Source organism: Bos taurus, chromosome 3 (genome assembly GCF_002263795.3).
Source record: "Bos taurus isolate L1 Dominette 01449 registration number 42190680 breed Hereford chromosome 3, ARS-UCD2.0, whole genome shotgun sequence".
Classification (NCBI taxonomy): Eukaryota; Metazoa; Chordata; class Mammalia; order Artiodactyla; family Bovidae; genus Bos; species Bos taurus.
The window spans coordinates 58,567,650-58,581,987 of NC_037330.1; the positions used below are offsets into that span (position 1 = coordinate 58,567,650).

Sequence of the window (14,338 nt, forward strand, 5' to 3'; positions counted from 1 at the left end):
AGTGACTGAACTGAAGTGAACTGAGATGTAGGCCTAGCAATATAAAAACTAAGAGACAAATCCATATTCTCACCATTTTTTTTTTTTTTTTTTTGCCTAATTACTCAAGTTAATTCAACCACCTTCCTGGAAATGAATATCAGAGAAAGTTATACCCAGAAAGGTGTTATTGGGAGTTAACACTTTCCACAATGTAATGGCTCCTTTCTCCATCCCATTAATAATTAGGTTTATAGTTAAATCCATTATATAGGCAGAGTAAATTGTGGGGAGAACTGAGCATGGAGAATATACTTATGTTTTGTAATAAGGCCTCTTTGAGTAATTCTCTACTGAATTTCTCATTTTATCCACAGGGTTTCTCAAAGGGAATACTTACAGGTGCATCTTCTGTTGTTGAGTTACAGGACTCTTAGGCATATATGTTCAGTACTTGATTGTACTTGGACTTCTGAAGGCAGGGCACAGTTTGGTTGAGAAGACATAGTCAACTGTGGACTATGTAACTGTATTCTTTCCTCAACTGGCAACCTGAGAGATATGAGAAGGAATGGTGGACCTTTGTAGCGATCCACTTAGGAATTTGTTAACTGCATTTTGGAAGTCAGTTTAAGAGTAAGCAGTGTTGATGGGCTTAACATGGACTATCTCCTTAACTGTTATAGTTATCCAGCTATACCACAACCAAAAGGCACCAATTAGAAATGTGCTTAAGGCATTCAGGTATGGGAGTGGCTCTGCTCAGTTTTTGTTCAGGGTAGCTGCTTGGTGGTGAGTCACAGTGCTCTATTTAGAGTGGAAAAAGCTGGCAGGGATTCATAAGGGGCTTTTGAAAGGTGGAACTCCACAAGAAGCTAGAGGAGGCCATTCAGAGATTGGTTTCAGTTTGGGTACGTAGTGGAATCAATGAAAGAGTCTTAGACCTATCTCTCCAAGTACATGGACTAGTGTGCTAGCATCCAAGAGTTTAGCATGGTGTAACCAGGAATTTAGGATATAAAGGTTTCTAAGTTGTAGAATATTTTTAAATGGTATTTAACCTGCCAGGCAAGACTATCAAGAGATGTTAGGTTGGGTACCATAGGGTCCCCTTCTTCAAAGGAATCCCACTCATTGTCAGAACTCTCACTGAGGTAATTAGCATTTTCTTCTTCCTCACTTTTTGATTCTGATAAGGAGTCAGTAGAGGGATTTCTAGGAACCATTAGAAGAGACCAACAGGATAGGGAAAAAAAGGTACTAGAAAAAGGTGGCAATCTAAGCCAATAAAACCCTAACACTGGCAAATAGAAGCAAAAAAGAGAAATCCTTTTAGTAAGTTCATTTGGCTATTTCTCAGTCTGTTTCACACACAGAGTGCCCCTGACTCACACCACTGTGCCGTTCTGCAAGATAATGTTCTTTACTTATGAAGAAGACAGCTCAGTTCCTCAGGACCAGTTCAGTGTGTAAAATTAGTCACTGACCAGTGGCACAGGTCAGAGTCTCTCCTTCAAGTCCTGGCTACCCAAGAAGAGAAGGGGCCTCATCTAGGCAAGCTGATTTTCTTACCATGGTCTCAACTGGTCATGATATTATGAAGAGACATTTTATGTGCTCTTTTTTTTTTTTTTTTAACAGGAATAGTATATCTATTTGGTAATGAAAGGAAACAGCCTTCTTTGTCTGCTGGTGCAGCAACTTTTGTGCAGTGGGGTGGTGGGATGGGTTGTGAAGGATCTGTCTGGCATGCACAGATCTGACATTTTCCATAGGTGGTGCAAATGCCCTTGGAAACTAGTGACTTAGTTGTTGGACTGTCTGGAAAGGCAGCCTTAACCCATGGATGATCCTTACCTCATCCCTAGCCACAAGACCCTACTAGGCCTAATGCCATTGGCTCTGTTTCCCGTAGTCTTAATTTTTATATATATATAAAACTGAGATTGCCCTAAGTATGCAACTGACATATTTAGATTAAAATTGCATTCAACAACATACATATTAATATACAAACTTCCAAATCATCTAAATGTTTGCAGTCACTGTGTAGCTCCATTAAAATGTATGTTTATATTATACTTTAAATCTGTATTTCCTTGGGACATACTCATATTTTATGAGAATAGAAAGCTTGCCTAAGGCTTCTTCTATAATGGAAATGGAAACATTGCTAACATCTGAATCTTGTTTAGTGTAAAAAAGAAAATTGGGACCATCTGAACACTCAGTATCCTTTCATGGCATAGAATGGTAGAGTGGTATAAAAAGAACCACTTTTAAAAAAAATATTCCAAGTGTTACTAAGCACCAAAGTCCTTTGTCTTTGGAAACACTGTGGCTTTCTAGGTCACTGGCTGTGTGTCATATACCAATAGAGGGCACGATTCGTCAGCTGTGGACATTCTTTGCATTCTTAGTGTTGTTCATTGCTGTTTCTTTACCTCAGGGACTGGCTGACACCTTTCACTAAAATCAGCCCTTGAGTTTATGATTATTATGCATCAGGTTATTGGGTTGGTGGCTGGCCTTCCAGCTGTCCACCAGCCTGAGCTCATGAGAAAGCAGTCACCGTTGTCAGTGTCACAGCGCTGTTCTCTTAGGTTAAATCCAAAACACCAGTGATATCCAAAAAACTTCTGGTATAAGAATTACTTTTTCTTCTATTTTGAATTAATGAAGCAGAAGTACAAGCTGTGAGCAGTGTCTATAAATAGCCTTGGTTCTTCTATGAGGAATGTCTTCAATGTTAGCACCTGCAAGAAGCTAGTGTGTGTCATATTAGTTTTATAATATTAGTGTTAGAACAGAATGTGGCAGGAAGACAAATCAGGTTGTTTTCCCATCCCTATGAAGACTTGAAGTATTAGGTTAAATCACATGAAATTGCTATTTGTGCAGAAAATTTTACATGGCTCTAGGAGACAAGAGGGGCTTGGCTGATGGCTCTGATAGTAAACAATCTGCCAGCAATGCAGGAGACCCAGGTTCCATCCCTGGGTTGGAAAGATACCCTGGAGAAGGGAATGGCAACCCACTCCAGTATTATTGCCTGGAGAATCCCATGGACAGAGGCTATAGTCCATGGGGTTGCAGAGTTGGACACAACTGAGTGACTAACATTTTCAGAAGACAAGATACATTTTAATTGTTTTTGTACATCATGGTGAGTTTGCCACACATATTTTAAATTAATGCATATAATTTAAAAGTTAGAACATGAAAGACAAGATTTGTTTGTTCTCATTCCTGCTGTTTGTACTCTGTCATTGCTCCCTTCCTCTTAAGGAAATGGAGACTCTGCCTAAAAAAATATCCTGATGTTTGACTTTCTGTAGCCCCTTGAGAGGTAAACAAATAAAAGCACAAATATTACATACTCAGGTGTGGGTTAAAGTTGTCTTTAGATTTTTCTAACAGTAATTTAAACTCATAGCTGTCTCTTTCTGATTTTTATCAATTTTTTAATAGAGAAGACATTATCATCAACGAGGATGTATTAGAAGTAGTCAAATGGCTTACTCCTCCTCATTCTTCTGTATTTCTCCATGTGCAATTTCAGCTATACAGAAAAGGAGCTCTGGCAACTTCTGCTGAGACTTTTCAGTAGGAAAAGCTTCCAAAAAAAAAAAAGCAACAGCTATTTTGAAGGCTAACTTGCTAAAATTATATTCAGGTAAATTAAATTTTAGATGTCATCCTCTACAGCTAAAAGTAAGCACATATGACTTAATCATTTTAATAAAAAATGTATTTGTATTCAAGTGTTCGTATATATGAGTCCTCTTGGCTGGATTTAAATTATGTTGACAGAAAACATGCATTTTCTCACATTTTCAAATACCAAGGAAGTTTTAGAACCCAGCCTATAGCTTGGTTGTTTTGGAAGAAAAAAATGTGATTCGGCCAAGGCTGATCTTGTTTTTCCTTTATTCTTGAAGCCAGAAGCAATTACTTTTCATTTAGGATTAAGCGGCTGTAACATTGCCACTTGTGGCTGAGGCTCCTGGTTTCAGCATGTCTGCTTGGTTCCCAGCCAGTCCTGGGTGTTCAGGTAGCAGCTGGGGATGGGAGTGCCTCTCCAGCCCACATTCCTTGGCTATGAATTTTGCAGCCCTGTTTATCTGATGAAGATCTCCCCACAGTGAGTTGCCCACGACATTGTCACACAGACATTAATGAATGATATGGAAAGATATAGAATTTTTCCTCCTGGAATGCCAACCAATCCTGAATCTTCCAGTCCCTTAACACTCGCTGATGACCGCAAAGGCCTGGTACTAAGATGAGATCCCATGAGATCTGTCCTATCTAAACCAAATTCTAGTGGGATGCCTATATACATCTTCCCTGTGAGACTATCATCCAAACCTGTTCAGCGTATTTTTCAACAATTACATTTGCCCAAACACTGACTGTCACTACTCTGTACTCTTTGTTTATTGATATTTATACTTTTAATCTATAAATGCTGTACCCAAAGACTCTCTTCCTTCTCTTGAAACTCATGAATTTACTTGGGATGACTTTTGAGCCTGGCTCTTTCACTATTCCGTGTCTTTCTTTTGCCTTCCCAAACCAGACTGTGAATTCCTTGAGAGAGGGGCTCCCAAAAACTGGCAACACCTTATACAGACAGACAGGAGAAAAAATATTTGGACAGAAAGACCTTTGTTGTTCTTAGTAATCCAGAAAATTTGTCTTAACTTGTTCAGAACACTCTAGACACACGCTGTAATATATGGCTCCTCTCCTTTCCCCTGCCTGCCCTCTGCTGGAATGGCTCACCAGCAATAAGATGACCAGAGGAGGATGTCGTTTGGGAAATGTGGGAAAATACAGGGCTTGTTTGGCTGAAAGGCTGCCTGAATAGCTGTGAGTTGAGTCCACAACCTCGATCTTTGGAACTCTGCAGTATGTGCCTTGGGATAACTAGCACACTCAATACAAGACCCCTTATGAGTTCAACCATGCACAGGGATTCTCCCTGCTAGCATGAGATGGACCAAGTAATCTTGGGTGTCCTCCTCCTCTGTTGTATTCGTTTCATCTCCAGAACCACCCAGTGGATGGCAGGTAGCTAAGCCAGGTGGTGCCCCCTCCCAAACACAAATGCCCTTTCCTGTTCACAAGCCCCTCAAAGCCTTCACCACCTTCACATATAACAGGCATTGACAGGGATCTGGCAAGGCTGCCAGTTTGGTAATGCGATTCAGGAGGTAAGTTTGAAACTCTAGCAGGGTTTTCTGTTTCGAAGGGCAGAAGGATATGGCAGCTGCTGAGACGGCCCATTTGCCCTTGGAGAGGAGATGCAAGAGTGTCTGATCTCTGGACCACCTCTCTCTCTTGATGGCCCAGGCCATGTCTGGGCAGTCCCCTTCTTCCTCCCGCTGTTACTCAGAAGGCTAGATGTTATGAAAAAGAGAAGGAAAAAACATGTTTTTCTGCTTTTTTATTATTAAAAGAGGGCACTTTCTGGGAAGGCAGAATCCATTAGCTGAATGCATTTCAGTTTCAATGGTTAATTAATTTAGGCAACTTTAATGCACTTTTATAATGTAGCCTTTAAGAGCTATTCTGGTAAATGTCCATCCCATAAATACTAGCTCCACTTTATATGTATGATATCCTTTTTGGAAGGGTGAATCTGAATTATTATCCAGGTACTAATTTGCACGCAACGTTGTCCAAGCAATCCAAAAATGCTTCCTCATAGTTTGAACATTGTTCAATACATTTTGAAGTGGGAAAAAACTGTTCAGATTTGACCCTACATTTTAAGTTGTGGAGAAATCAGCCTGGTTGCCTCCCAAAACATTATTTTGAAAACCAGTTTTGCCATACTACGAACTGAATAATTGATTTCCCCATTTCATTCTGTAAATTAAACACTAGGTTTTGAATTACTAGAAGGAATAGCACAGTTAGCCAACAAACCTTTCTTATACAATGACAGCATTTTAATTTATTATATACATTAGCATTTATTCATGCCTAAGATTTCATCAGTCAATTTTCTATATAAAAAAGATGTCTCTGGAAACAACAGTGGAGAAGTGCTGAGTTCCAAAAGCAATGTTGTGAAAGGCAGCAGGGCCAGAGTTCTGGGCACACGTTTAACTAAATTATAGTCAATAACCATGCGGCTCCAAGTATAAGCCCACATTTTTTAAAGTATCCACCTTATGAACTGACTCTCTTGGAATGTCAGAATTTCAAAAAGAAACTATTTACTTTTCACTGTTTTAAGAGGTGGGCTCTATTTGTTCAGAATTACAGCAACCTCTGTTATTATTTTAAAATATTTATTTTGCCACTTTGACAGGCTTCTGCACTGCTCTTGGGTTTTAATTTTGTTTGCAGAGGTACATTTCAATAGTTGGCTTCAGATTAAATGAATGTTAGTACTTTGTGATGATTTTATTAATTAGTTGTTTTGAAAACTATTTTAAGCCGGGCATTACTCCATTATAGAAGCTCTAAGAATCATGCTATCAGGTAGGTGTTAATTTAAAATTATTTATTCCTTTCATTAATTTCACAAAATTATATTTAACACATACAGACAAGATAGGCACAGTGCCTGGAGGCCACAGTACTTGTAGGGAGCTGTGCAAATTAGCTGTGCAAATAAAAATTAACTTTTAGGTTAAAAAAATATTAAAATATGTAATGCTAATATATTACCTTTGTAACAACATGGTAATAAAATACAGTTTTTAATATGTTTTTAATGGAAGAAGTCTATGAAGACTAAAGTTCCAAGGGCCTATGAAGATGATAATGTAACCGATGCCATATTTCAGCTATGTTAGATTCTAGAGATGAAAAGATGAGTAGGACACAATTTCTGTTCCCAAAGTACTCACAGCTAATGAAGAAAATGGACATAAAATAGGTATTTATAATGTGGTTTCCTTGAAGTTGTTTGGAGTAGTCATTACAGCTTGAAGAGCATCAGAGTTTTACTACAAAATGTCATTCAATGCATAGACTGAGTCTTTTCCTTCTTTTTTTTTTGTAAGGCATTTTTCTTTATTATTTTTCGGTTTATCTTAGTAATGCCAGAAAAATAACAGCCATTATTTTCACTTTAAATGCAAACCAAATACTGCTGCACACAGAGTACAAAGATCACCTGCGAACACGGTTGGGCACAAAGGTCGTATTAGATGTGTAGACCGCACTGTGTTTACATCAAAGTGAGACTGACAGAGCAATTTTTTGGACAATTATTTTAGCTAATAACCGTGCTACTAAACAAAGGCAAATACACACATATATATACACAAACATGTTTCAACTAAAGTTATTCGTGTCACTTTGACAAACGAAGGCTTCTTCTCTGGTGGGTTTCACCAGATATTTGCACCCCAGAGTCCCCTGCCCTGATCCCGCCCCCAAATGCTGACTTGATCTGAAGAAAAAAATTAAAGATGTTCTTAATTAAAGGCATATTTGGCAGCTACTGAAAAGTGGCATGCATCTGGCACAGGTGTGCTCTCCCTAAAGCCACACGTGTGACTTCCATCTGCTATGCATCTTGTTTCTTTGAGTGGTAGTCCAATGTGATCCACCTTTAGCTAACTTGCTCTGTAATTCTGCAGCAGTTGGCTACTTAATGCACTATTTTCATTAAAGGCAAAAGGGAAATTTGCTCACAGTTGACAGAAAATGCACTTTTCGGTGTCAAAAATGGAAAATAAGTAACTTACAAAACAAGTTACAAGTGCTTTTGTTGTTCAGATTTATCATATAGACTTCACGCTTTTCTTTAGAGCTCAAAATATTTCATTGGCTCATGTATAAAGGATTATGAAATGATTTTAAAAGTAATGAGATGCTTCAAAAGAAAAATATTGAATAAATTAAGCTAAGTCACCACTTTCCCTTATAAATAATTTTACTGCATAATTCTTTCAGCCAAACTGGTATTAACCCTGTGATGCTTATTTTACTGGTAAAGATTAATGTGCAACTCCATAGGACCTACACTTGTACAACAGTCATACAATATAGGTTAAAAGATAAGTGAACCTACCTATGGCAGCAGAATACCAAGAAATAAATGGTTTATTTTTTCTTTCTGAATCCAGAGGGAAAAAAATAATAGGTTTTCCTCAATATGTATAACACTAATAAACTGGAATTATCCACCCCCCCATTTGCATTATGTTTTGCTGAGCCACTTAAAACTCTCAATTTAAGCTGTCATTAAAAGACAAATGATGAGGTACATGATTAAAGTGAGCTAAATTTGAGAATTAAGACAAGATAGTGATCATAGATCAAAATAGGATTTGTATATATTTTAATGATACATATACAGCATTACTATATGTTTGTTCCTTTCAAACACCGCTGATATTATCATTTGGATCTGCAAGTCAAAATCTTCATATCGTATAAGCATACTGCATTAATAGGACCACGAAGGAAATGCCAAGTCTTAGGTATTAATGGTTCAATGGCAAAAATGAGAAGAACTTCAGTTCTCCCATGCTTAGAAAAGCTTCCCTACTTATATCCTTCTGAGTTTTACTGAGGCTTCAGACATGGAACAGAATCATGGCTGCACTTTCTCTCTTCATAAAATTTCTCATATATATGAGATTCAGCACTTTTTCAATTATTCTTCCTATGCCATAATGAGGTAGTTAGAATGTTCTCCTTAACCTAAATCTTCCTTGTTAATATTTAGGTCCACTTCCACATTTTTGTTGTCAATTGGAGAATGATTTTTACCATTTTCAACTTTACCTGCATTATCTTATTATGCACACAAGCTTTTTGAATAAGCAGGGCATCATGGGACATTGGAAAGAGCACAGGCTCAGACAAACCTGGGTGTGAATCAGAATTATGTCGCTCAAACTGTATGACCTTGGTTAACTCATTTAAACTCATTGCATCCCAGCATCCTCATCTATTAAATGGGGATCATTATGAATGTGTTAGAAAATTGCTGTAAAAATTAGAATAATACATGTTAAGCATTAGGCCAGTACCTGAAATACGGTAGATGGCTAAACAAGTAGCTGCTGTTATTATTTGCCATACTTTACAAATCAAGAAACTGAAGCACAGACATATTAAATGACTTTGGTCAAGGTTGGGGGCTATGGTACGCAGTTATTACTAGGAAATTGGAGGCTTGCTTTTGATCAAACCTTATTGAGAATGAAGTCGTAGGACACAAAGAAAGTGCAGAAGCAAAAAGTACGGAAAGAACACTGACATCAAAGCAACCAGGTAATCAGTATGTATTTATTGAACACACTGTTAAGTATAAGATATCCTTTGCACAAATTGGACCACTTTGGTTTGCCAATGACTGAACCCTAACTTGCCCTTCCAAAAGGCTGGTATAACCCAAACACAGGATGTAGTGAACATTCTGAAGGTTCTGGTGATGTCTGGATTCTGTGGCAAGAACATTTTCAGGATTCCCTCTCTATTTCTAACTAGTTTGTCTGGTATTCTTTGCAGATGGCTTTCTCCATGCCATGGGGGTCATGGCTCCTAGCAACCTTGATCTCTTCTCATCTAAGCAGCTCTTCTATCAGCAAAGAAAGAAGGTTTCTTCCTTTTTGGCTCCAATCTGAAAACAATTTCAAGCATGATTTGCATGGGACCAACTTAAGTCACATACTTCTCCTCAAACCAGTCACAACCAGGAAGATGAGGTAATATGATTGGTTGAATTGAATTTCTAATGAAATGAAATTCCAGTTCATTCGAATTTGATTCCTGTGGAAAGAGATGCATCAAGCATGCCAAGAGAGTAACCTTTACCTTCTGTAAGAGGTAATAGAATAATTAGTATTTTAGTGGTAGAGTTGGTTCTACCAACTGGCATAAAGTCAAAACACTGACTCTCTACTAAGTCACTAGAACCAAAATGCTAGAATCTCTGGATGTCTGGCTAAGATACCACAGGGCCTGAGTGGACATGTCACGTGAACTTTGTATCCAAGAAAGAAAGCCTATCATATTTTCCTCTCTCAGGATGTTGGCTCATAGAGTAAAAACTTGAATTTATTTCTTAGTATACATACCTTTTAATGAAGAAAGTTATAAACACGTGAGTACTATCTTAGAAAAAGCAGAGCCTCTAAAGAGGGTGGTTGAAGGTGACATTTCTGTTGTTTTAAAAACTTTAGGATATCATGTCCTGTGGGAATGCATTATTCTAACAATTTACTTAACATTTTGCTTCCTATAGAGTGGACTGGGCGTGGGACCTGAAAGCAGATTTGTGAATTGAATTTATAGTGGATGAGCTTCTCCTAATGCTTTTGCCAGGTCGTTTAAGACTGTTGGCTCTTGATTCCAGTACTTTCAATATCCACTCACCACTGCATTAGTGGGAGGACTATTGTATTATATAAGAGATCTGGAGAGCTAGTGACTTAGTAGAGAGTCAGTGTTTTGACTTTATGCCAACATCATCATCATTTCCATACTTGTTTCACATTTCTCTTATCAGCTGGGCCCTTGATTCAAGGTTACCTTGATTATTTTCAGGTCTTGAGTCATGAATCTCCCTTATTTTTACCTCAAAAATATTTTCACCAACTCACCTTATCTTCTTTCTTTTCAAAATTAAAGGTGTCCTCCAAGGGGGTGAGGGGGGTGAGATTAGGAGATTGGGATTGGCATATATCACTATGGATGTGTATATGTATGAAGTGTTATATTTTATACTATGTATAAAATGTTAGTCACTCAGTCATGTCCAACTCTTTGCGACCCCATGGACTGTAGCCCACCAGGCTCCTCTGTCCATGGAATTTCCCAGCAAGAATGCTGGAGTAGATGGCCATTGCCTTCTCCAGGGGAATCTTCCTGAGCCAGGGATCGAACCCAGGTCTCCCACATGGCAGGCAGATTATTTACTGTCTGAGCCACCATAACTAATGAGAACCTACTGTATAGCACAGAGAACTCTACTCAATGCTCTGTGGTGACCTAATTGGGAAGGAAATCCAAGGAAGAGAGGCTATACATATACATGTGACTATTCACTTTGCTGTATAGAAGAAACTAACACAACATTTGAAAGCAACTCTAATCCAGTTAGGGGCTTCCCTGGTAGCTCAGCTAGTAAAGAATCTGCCTGCAAAGCGGGAGACCCTGGTTTGATTCCTGGGTTGGGAAGACGCCCTGGAGAAGGGACAGGCTTTACCCACTCCAGTATTCTTGGGCTTCCCTGGTGACTCAGCTAGTAAAGAATCTGCCTGCAAAGCGGGAGACCCTGGTTTGATTCCTGGGTTGGGAAGACGCCCTGGAGAAGGGACAGGCTTTACCCACTCCAGTATTCTTGGGCTTCCCTGGTGGCTCAGCTGGTAAAGAATCCACCTGCAGTGCAGGAGACCTGGGTTTGATCCCTGGGTTGGGACGATCTCCTGGAGGAGGTCATGAGTCAGACACAACTGAGTGACTAAGCATAGCACAGTCATCGGGCATAAGAGATCAGAAATAAAGAAGAAGTCTATGATGACTCCTAGGTATTTAGTTTTGTGACCTGTATGGATGGGGATATAATTACATTAAAATAAAATAGAATTAATTTTAAAAATACCTACCCTTTCCCAGCACTAAATTCTTCTCTCTTTCACTACCATAGAAAACTAACTCCATCCATTTCTTCATTGTCTATCTGTATTTCCAGTTATTCCTCTGATGCATCTCCCCCCCACTTATCTACCTATAAGACTATCTCCTTGAGATACCATCAAAAAGGATAATGTAGGTGGCAGTATACGGTTGCCCTAAAGTGGAATGTAAATATGATGGAATATCACTGTTATCCTATCTTTCTCCTTCACTCCACAACCATCTAAAAAGTCAGTATAAAGTATTTCTTAACTTTAATTTTTCATTGTTCAGCTCATTACTTAGTATCTTAAAATCTGACTTCATTCTCCTAGCATACTGTCCTTGAGTTCATATCATTGCATTATCTTTCTTCTAGCACATGGAACAGTTGACTTTGCCCTCCTCTTGATTCTACCACCTCACCGCCTTGGTTTACTTTCTCTCTTTCTGACCAATAATATATTTTTTAAAATTTTGAAAACTTTATGGATATGCAATTCACTCATCCAAAGTGTACAATTCAATGGCTTTTTATATTCAATATACACTGAATTGTGCAATAATCACCACAGTCAATTTTAAAACATTTTCATCACCTCTGAAAAGAAACTCTACATTCCTTAGCCACCCTGTCCAATCACGCATCCCTCCCAGCCTTAGGCAACCACTAATCTGTTTTTTTCTGACCACTCATATTTTAGTGATCATCTTTTTCCTTGTGTCTCTGAATGTGAGTGGTCTCCATCATTCTGTCCTTGCTCATTCTCCCTATGCCTCCTCTCTCTCATAAATAATTCTCAAAAAAGCTCCCAGATCTCTCTTCACCTCAACTTCTTTATTGGATGCCTGCTTATAACTTTAACCTATGTATCTCACCAGTCCCCAACTATAATGTATACTAAAATAAACTCTTACCCCATCCTAAGTTATCTTCTACCCTATCTTAGCTAACAGTATTACATTTCTACCCAGTCATTTGGACTTAGAGCTTGGTTTGATTTTGGCTGCTCTCTCCCCGTTATCCCCGAATCCGATTTAAGCTATATTTTAAAGACACATTGTTCTATCCATCTACTTTCACTCTGTCTCTCCCCTCTGCCTTCTCTTCCTTCAGGCAGTAAAGCTCAGGCTGATAAAGTAGCACAAGGTCTATTATTTTGGTTTTGGTGAGGTTGTCCAGAAGTATTTTGTGGCCATACTTTTTCTCTCTTCCTCATTCTTGATTCTTTCCCATTTCTGAGAAGAATAACTATTTGAACTCAGTTTTAAAGATCACTAAATCTTCTTCTACACAAGTACCCTTCTCTTAAACTCCATATACATGAATGTGCTAAGAATGGCCTGTATAACATGTCTAATAAGCAACAGTCAGGTGTTTGCTGACTATTATTTGTAAGCAATGACATAGCAAAAAATATTTCATAGCTGTATGTTTTACTAATATAATTTGCATCTTCGGGAGAGGAGGGAGAACAAGATGACAGAGGAGTAGGTGGATGTGGAGTACATCTCTCTCCATGATACATCAGGAATGTACCGTCAGACACAGAAGTGCATGCAGAACACCAGCTGAGAGCGGACAGGAGTACCTGACCAGCAGAAAAGAATATATAGAACCACACAAAACTCGGTAGGATGAAGGAACTAGAGGGAAAAAACAAGAGTGTTAGTAGGACTGGACCTGCCCTCAGCAGGTGGGGGAACCGAAGCAGGGGTCTGATCCCCACATCAGGACAATTGTCTGAGTCAGAGGAGAAGCATTTAAGGCTGAGAGTGAAACAGCTGACCTGTGGCAGCCTAAATGGAATGAGAGTCAGACAGTCCTTGCTGCGGCCATACATACCCTGGACAGGGACTCAGGTCCCCCTGGAAGGCACATCAGCTGGGAGCTGGAGTTTAGGGAGCAATCACAGGGCAAGGGCTGCTGTTGACTGCAGAGAGACGGATGGAGGGGATGTGAAGGGGGAGATTGTGGTGGGAAATGCCTGTGGAGGAAAGCTGAGCAGCCATGGAAGCAAGGCGATACTGCTGAGTCACACATAAGGAGTGGAGCCATCACCATAGTGTCTCTCTTCCTACACACCAGCATCGGCAGCTGAACAATAGAGAGGCAGGCCCATCAAAGGCCTGATGCACTGAACTACAGAATAGGACCCCAGCCAGGGGGCCCCTCTATGTGCCCAATGCACCAAACAACAGAGAAGGGCCCCAGGCAAGGGAGCCCTCTAAGTGCCTGAATGGGCAGAGTTATGGAGAAAGACTGGCCAAAGAGGCCTTCTGATCACCAGCTACAAGAGGCTCAAAAAAAAGACTCCGATAGGGCCATAACTCCCGCGGCGGAGGCAGTCCATGTCCCTGCACACTTGGTGCCGTCAGGGTCCCTGCAAACCAAGCAGCTGTGCCACCTTCACACTCAACTCTCACTGGGGCAGAGCTGCCACAGGCAAAAAAAGTCTTGCATCTATACACGCAGGGTTGCTTTGATCATGTCCAACTCTTTGCGATCCTATAGACTGTGGCCTGCCAGGCTTCTCTGTCAGGGAGAGGGGTTCTCCAGACAGGAATACTGGAGTGTATTGGCCAATACTGGTTGCCATACCCTTCTGGAGCACTATATTTCCTGGCACCCTAGCCACCAACTCCCCTGAGTACCTGGTGCTGCCAGAACCCCTGCGACTCAAGCAGATGCACCACCTCCACACCTGACCCTCACAGGGGCAAACCCAAGTCCTCCAGGGCAGCATCAGGAGCAAACCCC

General features: G+C 39.8%; 1 long non-coding RNA gene and 1 pseudogene across 6 annotated transcripts in view; one reads left to right on the top strand and one right to left on the bottom strand.

Moving 5' to 3' along the window:
• The window catches only part of LOC101904769 (uncharacterized), a 123,794-nt gene that overhangs the window by 76,296 nt on the left and 33,160 nt on the right, over positions 1 to 14,338 (top strand). For all 6 annotated transcript variants that reach the window (XR_009493951.1, XR_009493950.1, XR_003034033.2 and 3 more), the window contains one exon: positions 9,469 to 9,665. This is a non-coding gene — a long non-coding RNA (uncharacterized lncRNA). The remainder of the gene's footprint in view (positions 1 to 9,468; positions 9,666 to 14,338) is intronic.
• On the bottom strand, positions 520 to 1,374 carry LOC100300187 (DDB1- and CUL4-associated factor 16-like; annotated as a pseudogene).